At 42.2% G+C, this 13358-nt stretch overlaps 4 non-coding genes across 4 annotated transcripts; all 4 read left to right on the top strand.

The window, feature by feature from the left end:
* Positions 1-447: 447 nt before the first annotated feature.
* Positions 448-554, top strand: LOC118241959. Its single transcript, XR_004776452.1, has one exon. It is a non-coding gene; the product is annotated as a U6 spliceosomal RNA (small nuclear RNA).
* Positions 555-3693: 3139 nt separating this feature from the next.
* Positions 3694-3800, top strand: LOC118241955. The gene has a single exon (XR_004776448.1). It is a non-coding gene; the product is annotated as a U6 spliceosomal RNA (small nuclear RNA).
* A 3238-nt stretch (positions 3801-7038) lies between these two features.
* Positions 7039-7145, top strand: LOC118241958. Its single transcript, XR_004776451.1, has one exon. It is a non-coding gene; the product is annotated as a U6 spliceosomal RNA (small nuclear RNA).
* Positions 7146-10279: 3134 nt separating this feature from the next.
* Positions 10280-10386, top strand: LOC113568386. The gene has a single exon (XR_003409585.2). It is a non-coding gene; the product is annotated as a U6 spliceosomal RNA (small nuclear RNA).
* The last annotated feature ends 2972 nt before the right edge of the window (positions 10387-13358 follow it).

The raw sequence follows: 13358 nt of genomic DNA, 5'->3' as shown, positions 1-13358 counted from the left end.
TGTGATTTGTATTTATACCTTTCTATGTAGCATGTGAGATTTCAGTCAGTGACACCCTCTTTTATCAAGTTCTTTTTGATTTATTACCAAATTCTAAATGTTGTCCCTAAACCTAGCTCAGAGGAAAAAGCCTTAAAGCAACTGTCAATCTGAGAGTGTGAATTGATTCCACAAATAAGGTGCTTGGCTAGTTTTGGATTTCCTTTCATCATGGCTTTGGATCAAGGTTTTAAACGTCAGGTTAGGGTTATTGTTTGATGTAAAAAATTATCAAGTTTTTTTTGGGAGACACGGGGAGGCTGGTTTTGCTCCATGAGTGGGTGGAGTCACCTTCCTGTCCTCTGACGAATCATAACGGTGACCTACGGGCCTCTGAGACCTGCCGTCTTGCAGAGACCTCTTCCCGGCATGGGCGGTTATATGTGTGCCCCGTGGAGCAGTGGTGACGTGCTTGTTACGGCAGCACATATACTAAAATTGGATCGATACAGAGAAGATTAGCATGGCCCCTGCGAAAGGATGACACGCAAATCCGTGAAGCGCTCCACATTTTTGGCCACCGGAGACGTGGCATGCCAATCCGGCAGGTCCTGCCATCTGTGGACCAAGAATTACGACGCTTCCGCTTCACTTATAAAACTAGCACCTTTTCTACGGCTCAACGTCACGTTTCAGAGACAGTCTAAGTTAGGAGCATAACTTTGAGATTGAGCAAAATACATTAAACTGTAGGGTATGGCTAAAGCACTGCGCACACACTGTGATTTTCAACAACGAACTAATGGAGATGTCACTGACTGACTGGTTTTTAGTTGTTGTTCAAATACAGAAATTGACGAAAAGTCACAGAGACTCTCTCCACACCTAGATATCAGTCCATGAATGAGTGAACGATGCTTGCCGGTGCTGGATAAATTAATATCCAGTGGGTAGAGGGTGCTATACATATGTATTTTTGTCCTTTGCTGGGTTGGAAGTGCAAGATGAGAATTTCCTCCAGCGCCTTCCCTTCCCTTTAATCAAGTCTCCGCCCCTTGCCTTGCAATCTCACCCCCTAACTCCCCCTTCCTGCCTTGTCAGGGTCTGCCCCGCCCCTTGATCTTTACCCTTATCCTGTGTTCTGCAGTGGGGAAAGGGTCCTTCTATATCTGCCTTCCCCAAGCATGCATGTCTGGCTGGGTGGGATGAGGTGCTAATCAGGAATGGGGATAAGGCAAGGCCAGGCCAGGCCAGGCAAGGCAAAGCTATGCTATGCTCAGCTATGGTGCTTGGGCTGTTTTTACCTTTGTAAATTCTTCACATGCAGGAATCTCAACTTTGTGGTTTTCTTGGATGTTTTTTGTTAATGATATGTTGCTCTTGCTGTTTTAAACTCATTTTTAATGCTTTGTACTTGTTTGGATGTTTTGAATGCTTTGTACGCTGTCTGTTTGGAGTTGTGCATGTATTTAAACTGAAGAATTTAAACTGAAGTAGGCAGTTGGGATAAGCAATCCATTTACATCCAGACTTATTTGTCCATCATTATGTTTCCATTTGAGCTCTTCCAATACAGAAACAAATGTTAAAAAAAACAAAGTGACTGATTTTTTTGGGTGTATAATGTGTTCTTTGATTTCATTCATGCTCTACATTTTCTGATTCACCAGGGTCTTGTCTAATAATCTGAACAGTTTTGAGCATATACGTGAAATGACTAAGTAGCTACACATTATTTTCCACCAGATGTCCTAGACGTCTCCAAAGTGTCCAAAAAACCTGTCCAAATGCACACAAAATCTCCATTCACTATACATCAAGTTTGCATGTTTCTTTTTGCTAAAACATCACAGTATGTTACTTTAGTAAGTTCCACAACAATATTAGCTTCATAGCATCATTGTTATTAAGGGAAAAAACTGTAGCTAATACTGTAAATGCTGGGGAAAATGCAGTAAATTCTGTAATACTGCAAAAAAAATTATACTTTCTCATATATACTGACAATTTGTAGCAAGATTATGAATTTTTCCAGCAGTGAATGAAAACATCCAGTGATTTGCTATGCAAACATCAAAGCTTGCCCATGCTGACAGCCAAGATAGTCTATACTAGCAGCACCCAATCAACTCCGCATAAACTTCAGCTAAAATAAGCCTCTTCCTTTCCGTGCTTTAAAAAAAGTATTGGTAATCAAATCATTCTTATGGCTGTACGAGATTCGCAAAACAGCATCAAACCCATGCGCTACACTTTATCGGCTAACGACACTGATGCACTGGGTGATAGTACGCAGACCTTTAAACATTAAAGGTATGACTAAATAAAGCAAGTGTGTGGGGTCTAGGTTTTCGTCTACATGTCCACTATTTGATGAAACAGCTGCCAATCGTGTTACTTGCCCTGGATTCACTTGGGAAGTAAAGGATAGTCACCCCCCCTTCCCACTTCACACATTGTTGAGAATTGCTGTCACTCCAAGACAATGGCGCTGCAATGGCCAATAGAAATCAATAGAAAATACAAAAGGGCGGTCTAATGCTCTATTCAGGAACACTTTTAAGTCTGTAACATGCATTTTGAGGTAACTAAAAGGTTTGCATAGTTTGTGTTATCTTGCGAAGGAAATGAACATGTGTTTTTGTGCAAAGACTTGAGCACGCAATTAAAGAACTTTACCATCCCTTTGTATACCAATTAAACCTGTCATGCAGTTGCTTTGATGATAATTTCATTTTCTGTGAGGAAATCTGATGTTATCTTATCCTGGAAAAAGCATGTTTTAAAAATGCCATTTAAAAGGCCAGGCACGATTGTTGGAAATTTACCAGAAAAACACCGTGTATTCAGCTTGGGATTTCTAGCCAACGGTTGCATGTAGATGGCTGAAAATCGGTAAGCAGGTACTTGTTTTAGTCCTAAGAAATATTACTTTGATAAATGTACTGTACTTTAAGAATATTTGATGCTATGGAGTGATTTATTTGAGTATGCAAGTTTGGGCCCGCCGGCAGGGCCCGCTACGGGGCCATTTTAAAAGGGCAGCTGCGTAGCTCTTTACCTTGATGCTGGGGGCAAGCTGATCTAGTGCAACATCTTGTGTTATTTGGGCTGTGTACCTAAAACTGGGTGCCGGGTATTTTTTTAAATAGTTCGATTCGTTGCGGACATAGACGACGGACGACGAGGTGGTCTTAAATTTGCAGCTTTTGATGAATGTCCTTCTTTGTGAGCATTGTGCTTATAATCATTTGTTGAAGAACAGTGCTGTGATTTGTATTTATACCTTTCTATGTAGCATGTAAGATTTCAGTCAGTGACACCCTCTTTTAACAAGTTCTTTTTGATTTATTACCAAATTCTAAATGTTGTCCCTAAACCTAGCTAAGATGAAAAACCTTAAAGCAACTGTCAATCTGAGAGTGTGAATTGATTCCACAAATAAGGTGCTTGGCTAGTTTTGGATTTCCTTTCATCATGGCTTTGGATCAAGGTTTCAAACGTCAGGTTAGGGTTATTGTTTGATGTAAAAAATTATCAAGTTTTTTTTGGGAGACACGGGGAGGCTGGTTTTGCTCCATGAGTGGGTGGAGTCACCTTCCTGTCCTCTGATGAATCATAACGGTGACCTACGGGCCTCTGAGACCTGCCGTCTTGCAGAGACCTCTTCCCGGCATGGGCAGTTATATGTGTGCCCCGTGCAGCAGTGGTGACGTGCTTGTTACGGCAGCACATATACTAAAATTGGATCGATACAGAGAAGATTAGCATGGCCCCTGCGAAAGGATGACACGCAAATCCGTGAAGCGCTCCACATTTTTGGCCACCGGAGACGTGGCATGCCAATCCGGCAGGTCCTGCCATCTGTGGACCAAGAATTACGACGCTTCCGCTTCACTTATAAAACTAGCACCTTTTCTACGGCTCAACGTCACGTTTCAGAGACAGTCTAAGTTAGGAGCATAACTTTGAGATTGAGCAAAATACATTAAACTGTAGGGTATGGCTAAAGCACTGCGCACACACTGTGATTTTCAACAACGAACTAATGGAGATGTCACTGACTGACTGGTTTTTAGTTGTTGTTCAAATACAGAAATTGACGAAAAGTCACAGAGACTCTCTCCACACCTAGATATCAGTCCATGAATGAGTGAACGATGCTTGCCGGTGCTGGATAAATTAATATCCAGTGGGTAGAGGGTGCTATACATATGTATTTTTGTCCTTTGCTGGGTTGGAAGTGCAAGATGAGAATTTCCTCCAGCGCCTTCCCTTCCCTTTAATCAAGTCTCCGCCCCTTGCCTTGCAATCTCACCCCCTAACTCCCCCTTCCTGCCTTGTCAGGGTCTGCCCCGCCCCTTGATCTTTACCCTTATCCTGTGTTCTGCAGTGGGGAAAGGGTCCTTCTATATCTGCCTTCCCCAAGCATGCATGTCTGGTTGGGTGGGATGAGGTTATAATCAGGAATGGGGATAAGGTAAGGCCAGGCCAGGCAAGGCAAAGCTATGCTATGCTCAGCTATGGTGTTTGGGCTGTTTTTACCTTTGTAAATTCTTCACATGCAGGCATCTCAACTTTGTGGTTTTCTTGGATGTTTTTTGTTAATGATATGTTTCTCTTGCTGTTTTAAACTCATTTTTAATGCTTTGTACTTGTTTGGATGTTTTGAATGCTTTGTACGCTGTCTGTTTGGAGTTGTGCATGTATTTAAACTGAAGTAGGCAGTTGGGATAAGCAATCCATTTACATCCAGACTTATTTGTCTATCATTATGTTTCCATTTGAGCTCTTCCAATACAGAAACAAATGTTAAAAAAACAAAGTGACTGATTTTTTTGGGTGTATAATGTGTTCTTTGATTTCATTCATGCTCTACATTTTCTGATTCACCAGGGTCTTGTCTAATAATCTGAACAGTTTTGAGCATATACGTGAAATGACTAAGTAGCTACACATTATTTTCCACCAGATGTCCTAGACGTCTCCAAAGTGTCCAAAAACCTGTCCAAATGCACACAAAGTCTCCATTCACTATACATCAAGTTTGCATGTTTCTTTTTGCTAAAACATCACAGTATGTTACTTTAGTAAGTTCCACAACAATATTAGCTTCATAGCATCATTGTTATTAAGGGAAAAAACTGTAGCTAATACTGTAAATGCTGGGGAAAATGCAGTAAATTCTGTAATACTGCAAAAAAAATTATACTTTCTCATATATACTCATATATATATATTTATCCGGTGCTGGATAAATTAATATCCAGTGGGTAGAGGGTGCTATACATATGTATTTTTGTCCTTTGCTGGGTTGGAAGTGCAAGATGAGAATTTCCTCCAGCGCCTTCCCTTCCCTTTAATCAAGTCTCCGCCCCTTGCCCTGCAATCTCACCCCCTAACTCCCCCTTCCTGCCTTGTCAGGGTCTGCCCCGCCGCTTGATCTTTACCCTTATCCTTTTCCTGTGTTGTGCAGTGGGGAAAGGGTCCTTCTATATCTACCTTCCCCAAGCATGCATACCTGGCTGGGTGGGATGAGGTTATAATCAGAAATGGGGATAAGGCAAGGCAAGGCAAGGCAAACCCATGCGCTACACTTTATCGGCTAACGACACTGAAGCACTGGGTGATAGTACGCAGACCTTTAAACATTAAAGGTATGACTAAATAAAGCAAGTGTGTGGGGTCTAGGTTTTCGTCTACACGTCCACTATTTGATGAAACAGCTGCCAATCGTGTTACTTGCCCTGGATTCACTTGGGAAGTAAAGGATAGTCACCCCCCCTTCCCACTTCACACATTGTTGAGAATTGCTGTCACTCCAAGACAATGGCGCTGCAATGGCCAATAGAAATCAATAGAAAATACAAAAGGGCGGTCTAATGCTCTATTCATGAACACTTTTAAGTCTGTAACATGCATTTTGAGGTAACTAAAAGGTTTGCATAGTTTGTGTTATCTTGCGAAGGAAATGAACATGTGTTTTTGTGCAAAGACTTGAGCACGCAATTAAAGAACTTTACCATCCCTTTGTATACCAATTAAACCTGTCATGCAGTTGCTTTGATGATAATTTCATTTTCTGTGAGGAAATCTGATGTTATCTTATCCTGGAAAAAGCATGTTTTAAAAATGCCATTTAAAAGGCCAGGCACGATTGTTGGAAATTTACCAGAAAAACACCGTGTATTCAGCTTGGGATTTCTAGCGAACGGTTGCATGTAGATGGCTGAAAATCGGTAAGCAGGTACTTGTTTTAGTCCTAAGAAATATTACTTTGATAAATGTACTGTACTTTAAGAATATTTGATGCTATGGAGTGATTTATTTGAGTATGCAAGTTTGGGCCCGCCGGCAGGGCCCGCTACGGGGCCATTTTAAAAGGGCAGCTGCGTAGCTCTTTACCTTGATGCTGGGGGCAAGCTGATCTAGTGCAACATCTTGTGTTATTTGGGCTGTGTACCTAAAACTGGCTGCCGGGTATTTTTTTAAATAGTTCGATTCGTTGCGGACATAGACGACGGAAGACGAGGTGGTCTTAAATTTGCAGCTTTTGATGAATGTCCTTCTTTGTGAGCATTGTGCTTATAATCATTTGTTGAAGAAAAGTGCTGTGATTTGTATTTATACCTTTCTATGTAGCATGTGAGATTTCAGTCAGTGACACCCTCTTTTATCAAGTTCTTTTTGATTTATTACCAAATTCTAAATGTTGTCCCTAAACCTAGCTCAGAGGAAAAAGCCTTAAAGCAACTGTCAATCTGAGAGTGTGAATTGATTCCACAAATAAGGTGCTTGGCTAGTTTTGGATTTCCTTTCATCATGGCTTTGGATCAAGGTTTTAAACGTCAGGTTAGGGTTATTGTTTGATGTAAAAAATTATCAAGTTTTTTTTGGGAGACACGGGGAGGCTGGTTTTGCTCCATGAGTGGGTGGAGTCACCTTCCTGTCCTCTGACGAATCATAACGGTGACCTACGGGCCTCTGAGACCTGCCGTCTTGCAGAGACCTCTTCCCGGCATGGGCGGTTATATGTGTGCCCCGTGGAGCAGTGGTGACGTGCTTGTTACGGCAGCACATATACTAAAATTGGATCGATACAGAGAAGATTAGCATGGCCCCTGCGAAAGGATGACACGCAAATCCGTGAAGCGCTCCGCATTTTTGGCCACCGGAGACGTGGCATGCCAATCCGGCAGGTCCTGCCATCTGTGGACCAAGAATTACGACGCTTCCGCTTCACTTATAAAACTAGCACCTTTTCTACGGCTCAACGTCACGTTTCAGAGACAGTCTAAGTTAGGAGCATAACTTTGAGATTGAGCAAAATACATTAAACTGTAGGGTATGGCTAAAGCACTGCGCACACACTGTGATTTTCAACAACGAACTAATGGAGATGTCACTGACTGACTGGTTTTTAGTTGTTGTTCAAATACAGAAATTGACGAAAAGTCACAGAGACTCTCTCCACACCTAGATATCAGTCCATGAATGAGTGAACGATGCTTGCCGGTGCTGGATAAATTAATATCCAGTGGGTAGAGGGTGCTATACATATGTATTTTTGTCCTTTGCTGGGTTGGAAGTGCAAGATGAGAATTTCCTCCAGCGCCTTCCCTTCCCTTTAATCAAGTCTCCGCCCCTTGCCTTGCAATCTCACCCCCTAACTCCCCCTTCCTGCCTTGTCAGGGTCTGCCCCGCCCCTTGATCTTTACCCTTATCCTGTGTTCTGCAGTGGGGAAAGGGTCCTTCTATATCTGCCTTCCCCAAGCATGCATGTCTGGCTGGGTGGGATGAGGTGCTAATCAGGAATGGGGATAAGGCAAGGCCAGGCCAGGCAAGGCAAAGCTATGCTATGCTCAGCTATGGTGCTTGGGCTGTTTTTACCTTTGTAAATTCTTCACATGCAGGAATCTCAACTTTGTGGTTTTCTTGGATGTTTTTTGTTAATGATATGTTGCTCTTGCTGTTTTAAACTCATTTTTAATGCTTTGTACTTGTTTGGATGTTTTGAATGCTTTGTACGCTGTCTGTTTGGAGTTGTGCATGTATTTAAACTGAAGAATTTAAACTGAAGTAGGCAGTTGGGATAAGCAATCCATTTACATCCAGACTTATTTGTCCATCATTATGTTTCCATTTGAGCTCTTCCAATACAGAAACAAATGTTAAAAAAAACAAAGTGACTGATTTTTTTGGGTGTATAATGTGTTCTTTGATTTCATTCATGCTCTACATTTTCTGATTCACCAGGGTCTTGTCTAATAATCTGAACAGTTTTGAGCATATACGTGAAATGACTAAGTAGCTACACATTATTTTCCACCAGATGTCCTAGACGTCTCCAAAGTGTCCAAAAAACCTGTCCAAATGCACACAAAATCTCCATTCACTATACATCAAGTTTGCATGTTTCTTTTTGCTAAAACATCACAGTATGTTACTTTAGTAAGTTCCACAACAATATTAGCTTCATAGCATCATTGTTATTAAGGGAAAAAACTGTAGCTAATACTGTAAATGCTGGGGAAAATGCAGTAAATTCTGTAATACTGCAAAAAAAATTATACTTTCTCATATATACTGACAATTTGTAGCAAGATTATGAATTTTTCCAGCAGTGAATGAAAACATCCAGTGATTTGCTATGCAAACATCAAAGCTTGCCCATGCTGACAGCCAAGATAGTCTATACTAGCAGCACCCAATCAACTCCGCATAAACTTCAGCTAAAATAAGCCTCTTCCTTTCCGTGCTTTAAAAAAAGTATTGGTAATCAAATCATTCTTATGGCTGTACGAGATTCGCAAAACAGCATCAAACCCATGCGCTACACTTTATCGGCTAACGACACTGATGCACTGGGTGATAGTACGCAGACCTTTAAACATTAAAGGTATGACTAAATAAAGCAAGTGTGTGGGGTCTAGGTTTTCGTCTACATGTCCACTATTTGATGAAACAGCTGCCAATCGTGTTACTTGCCCTGGATTCACTTGGGAAGTAAAGGATAGTCACCCCCCCTTCCCACTTCACACATTGTTGAGAATTGCTGTCACTCCAAGACAATGGCGCTGCAATGGCCAATAGAAATCAATAGAAAATACAAAAGGGCGGTCTAATGCTCTATTCAGGAACACTTTTAAGTCTGTAACATGCATTTTGAGGTAACTAAAAGGTTTGCATAGTTTGTGTTATCTTGCGAAGGAAATGAACATGTGTTTTTGTGCAAAGACTTGAGCACGCAATTAAAGAACTTTACCATCCCTTTGTATACCAATTAAACCTGTCATGCAGTTGCTTTGATGATAATTTCATTTTCTGTGAGGAAATCTGATGTTATCTTATCCTGGAAAAAGCATGTTTTAAAAATGCCATTTAAAAGGCCAGGCACGATTGTTGGAAATTTACCAGAAAAACACCGTGTATTCAGCTTGGGATTTCTGGCGAACGGTTGCATGTAGATGGCTGAAAATCGGTAAGCAGGTACTTGTTTTAGTCCTAAGAAATATTACTTTGATAAATGTACTGTACTTTAAGAATATTTGATGCTATGGAGTGATTTATTTGAGTATGCAAGTTTGGGCCCGCCGGCAGGGCCCGCTACGGGGCCATTTTAAAAGGGCAGCTGCGTAGCTCTTTACCTTGATGCTGGGGGCAAGCTGATCTAGTGCAACATCTTGTGTTATTTGGGCTGTGTACCTAAAACTGGGTGCCGGGTATTTTTTTAAATAGTTCGATTCGTTGCGGACATAGACGACGGACGACGAGGTGGTCTTAAATTTGCAGCTTTTGATGAATGTCCTTCTTTGTGAGCATTGTGCTTATAATCATTTGTTGAAGAACAGTGCTGTGATTTGTATTTATACCTTTCTATGTAGCATGTAAGATTTCAGTCAGTGACACCCTCTTTTAACAAGTTCTTTTTGATTTATTACCAAATTCTAAATGTTGTCCCTAAACCTAGCTAAGATGAAAAACCTTAAAGCAACTGTCAATCTGAGAGTGTGAATTGATTCCACAAATAAGGTGCTTGGCTAGTTTTGGATTTCCTTTCATCATGGCTTTGGATCAAGGTTTCAAACGTCAGGTTAGGGTTATTGTTTGATGTAAAAAATTATCAAGTTTTTTTTGGGAGACACGGGGAGGCTGGTTTTGCTCCATGAGTGGGTGGAGTCACCTTCCTGTCCTCTGATGAATCATAACGGTGACCTACGGGCCTCTGAGACCTGCCGTCTTGCAGAGACCTCTTCCCGGCATGGGCAGTTATATGTGTGCCCCGTGCAGCAGTGGTGACGTGCTTGTTACGGCAGCACATATACTAAAATTGGATCGATACAGAGAAGATTAGCATGGCCCCTGCGAAAGGATGACACGCAAATCCGTGAAGCGCTCCACATTTTTGGCCACCGGAGACGTGGCATGCCAATCCGGCAGGTCCTGCCATCTGTGGACCAAGAATTACGACGCTTCCGCTTCACTTATAAAACTAGCACCTTTTCTACGGCTCAACGTCACGTTTCAGAGACAGTCTAAGTTAGGAGCATAACTTTGAGATTGAGCAAAATACATTAAACTGTAGGGTATGGCTAAAGCACTGCGCACACACTGTGATTTTCAACAACGAACTAATGGAGATGTCACTGACTGACTGGTTTTTAGTTGTTGTTCAAATACAGAAATTGACGAAAAGTCACAGAGACTCTCTCCACACCTAGATATCAGTCCATGAATGAGTGAACGATGCTTGCCGGTGCTGGATAAATTAATATCCAGTGGGTAGAGGGTGCTATACATATGTATTTTTGTCCTTTGCTGGGTTGGAAGTGCAAGATGAGAATTTCCTCCAGCGCCTTCCCTTCCCTTTAATTAAGTCTCCGCTTCCCCAAGCATGCATACCTGCCTGGGAGGGATGAGATTATAATCAGGAATGGGGATTATGCAAGGCAAGGCAAGGCAATGCAAGGCAAGGTAAGGCAATGCTCAGCTGTGGTGCTTGGGCTGTATTTACCTTTGTAAATTCTTCAAATGCATGAATCTCAACTTTGTGGTTTTTAATAATGAGAGATTGTGTTTGTGGTTTTCCTGGATGTTTTTTGTTAATGGTATGCTGCTCTTGCTGTTTTAAACTCATTTTCAATGCTTTGTACTTGTTTGGTCTAACGCTGTCTGTTTGGAGTTGTGCACGTATTTAAACTAAAGCATTTAAACTGAAGTAGGCAGTTGGGAAAATAAATCCATTTACATCCAGACTTATTTGTCCATCATTTTGTTTCCATTTGAGTTCTTCCAATACAGAAACAAATGTTAAAAAAACAAAGTGAATGATTTTTTTGGGTGTATAATGTGTTCTTTGATTTCACTCATGCTCTACATTTTCTCATTCACCAGGGTCTTGTCTAATAATCTGAACAGTTTTGAGCATATACATGAAATGACTACGTAGCTACACAGTATTAGTTAACAAAAGGCTTGCGTAGTTTGGGTATTTTCCGAAGGAACCGAACCGGAACAAAAATTTCCCTTTTACGCACAGAAGAGAGCACGCAGTTAAAGAACTTTACTAACATTCCGTATACCTTTTAAACATGTCACGCAGTTGTTTTAATGGTAATTGAATTTTCTATGACAAAATCTGAACTTATCTTATAAAGGCAACTTAAAAGGGCAGGCATGTTTTTGTGGAAATTTTACCTGAAAAATACGATGACTTCAGCGTACAATTTCTGGCAAATGGATACATGTAGACGGCTGAAAATCAGTAAGCACGTACTTGTATTAGTCTTAAGAAATGTTATTTTGATAAATGTACTGTACTTTAAGAATAATCGATTTTATCAAGTAATTTATTTGCGTATGCCCGTTTGGGGGGCACCGCTAGGGGGCGGTGGCGCGTTAAGGGTTAAGGGGTTAGAAACAGACTTCCTGGCCCATGAGGTCAAAGTGTCATGCCCAGCAAGGCTACTTTAAACCTGAGCACACTTCAGACCGTTTCACTCTGTAAATCTTTCCAGACCCAAGAGGTCACAGAATCATAGCCAGCAAAGTAGCTCTGGGCCTAGGCACACTTCAAGTAGTTTGACCCTTTAAATAAAACTAGAAACAGACTTCCTGGCCCAAGAGGTCACACAGTCATGCCCAGCAAGGTTGCTTTAAACCTGGGCACACTTCAGACCGTTTCACTATTTAAATCATTCAAAGCACAACATTTCAAGGCCCAAGAGGTCACAGGATCATGCCCTGCAAAGTAGCTCTGGGCCTGGGCAGACCATGCAGTTTGACCCTTTAAATAAAACTAGAAACAGACTTCCAGGCCCAAGATGTCACACAGTCATGTCCAGCAAAGTACGTTTAAACCTGGGAACAAATCTGACCCTTTCTGTCATTCAAAGCAATGGGCCTGCAACTCAAAACCACATCCCCAGTGAAACGCACCCTCACCCAGCCACACTACGCCACCTTGCCCCTCCTGGAACAACCACACCTCCAGGGCACCACATGCCAATCTCTCATGCCCAGCAAACTGCAACCTCACCCAGCCATGCCACACACTGTCTCCCATTGTACTGTCCAGGGACGCACCCCTCCACAAACCTGGTGTTCACGCACACACATGCAATTACAACGAATTGGCGGAGAACTTTGAAACAAACGTGCTAACTTTGAATACTCACATCTAGGCTGGGCCAGGTCCAAATGTCCTGCAACTCGGTGTGCATTAACTGCTTGACTGTCCATCACGAACGCCACCTGCCAAGCGTTTGTTCCATCCCTGGCGGATTTAAAAAATCGTAGCGTGAATACGGTGGGTCCGATCCGCGTGCCGCTCGAAGAGGATTACAGGGGAGATGCAGCCCTTTCCAAAGAGCCATGAACAGACTTTCTACTCCCAAGGAGCCCAGAGATATTAACCAATAAAGCGTTATGCTCCAGACGGATGAGCGTGAACCGGCGTCACTGCGGGTAACAGAAACTCTCAATACGCATGCGCAAACCGTAGCGTGAGAACGTTGGGTCCGATTCAGATGGCGCTAGCACCCGCTGAAAGCTGAGATCCAGAGCTTTCCAACGAGCCTGGGTACGTCTCTCTTCTCCAGAGTAGCAGAGAGATATGAAAGGATAAAAGGGGAAAAGAATAAAATGCACGTCGGTTTTAAATTCGCAGGCTACCTGCGCTGAAGGCATGAAAAACGAGCATGTGTCAGAAAGGCTTCTGTATCTGATGGGTCCAGCCCTCATGGCCAGTTTGTAGCTCGAAGGCCGTGCATATTTGATGCCGCACGGCCCCTGGGACTCATGTTTTCAAGGGTCAAAGAGCGCACATGCTGATGACCGGCGACATAGCTCCGTGCCCAGGCACAATTCGGACACTTTGA

Source organism: Electrophorus electricus, chromosome 8, assembly GCF_013358815.1.
Source record: "Electrophorus electricus isolate fEleEle1 chromosome 8, fEleEle1.pri, whole genome shotgun sequence".
Classification (NCBI taxonomy): Eukaryota; Metazoa; Chordata; class Actinopteri; order Gymnotiformes; family Gymnotidae; genus Electrophorus; species Electrophorus electricus.
This window is presented reverse-complemented; position numbering and strand designations above follow the sequence as displayed.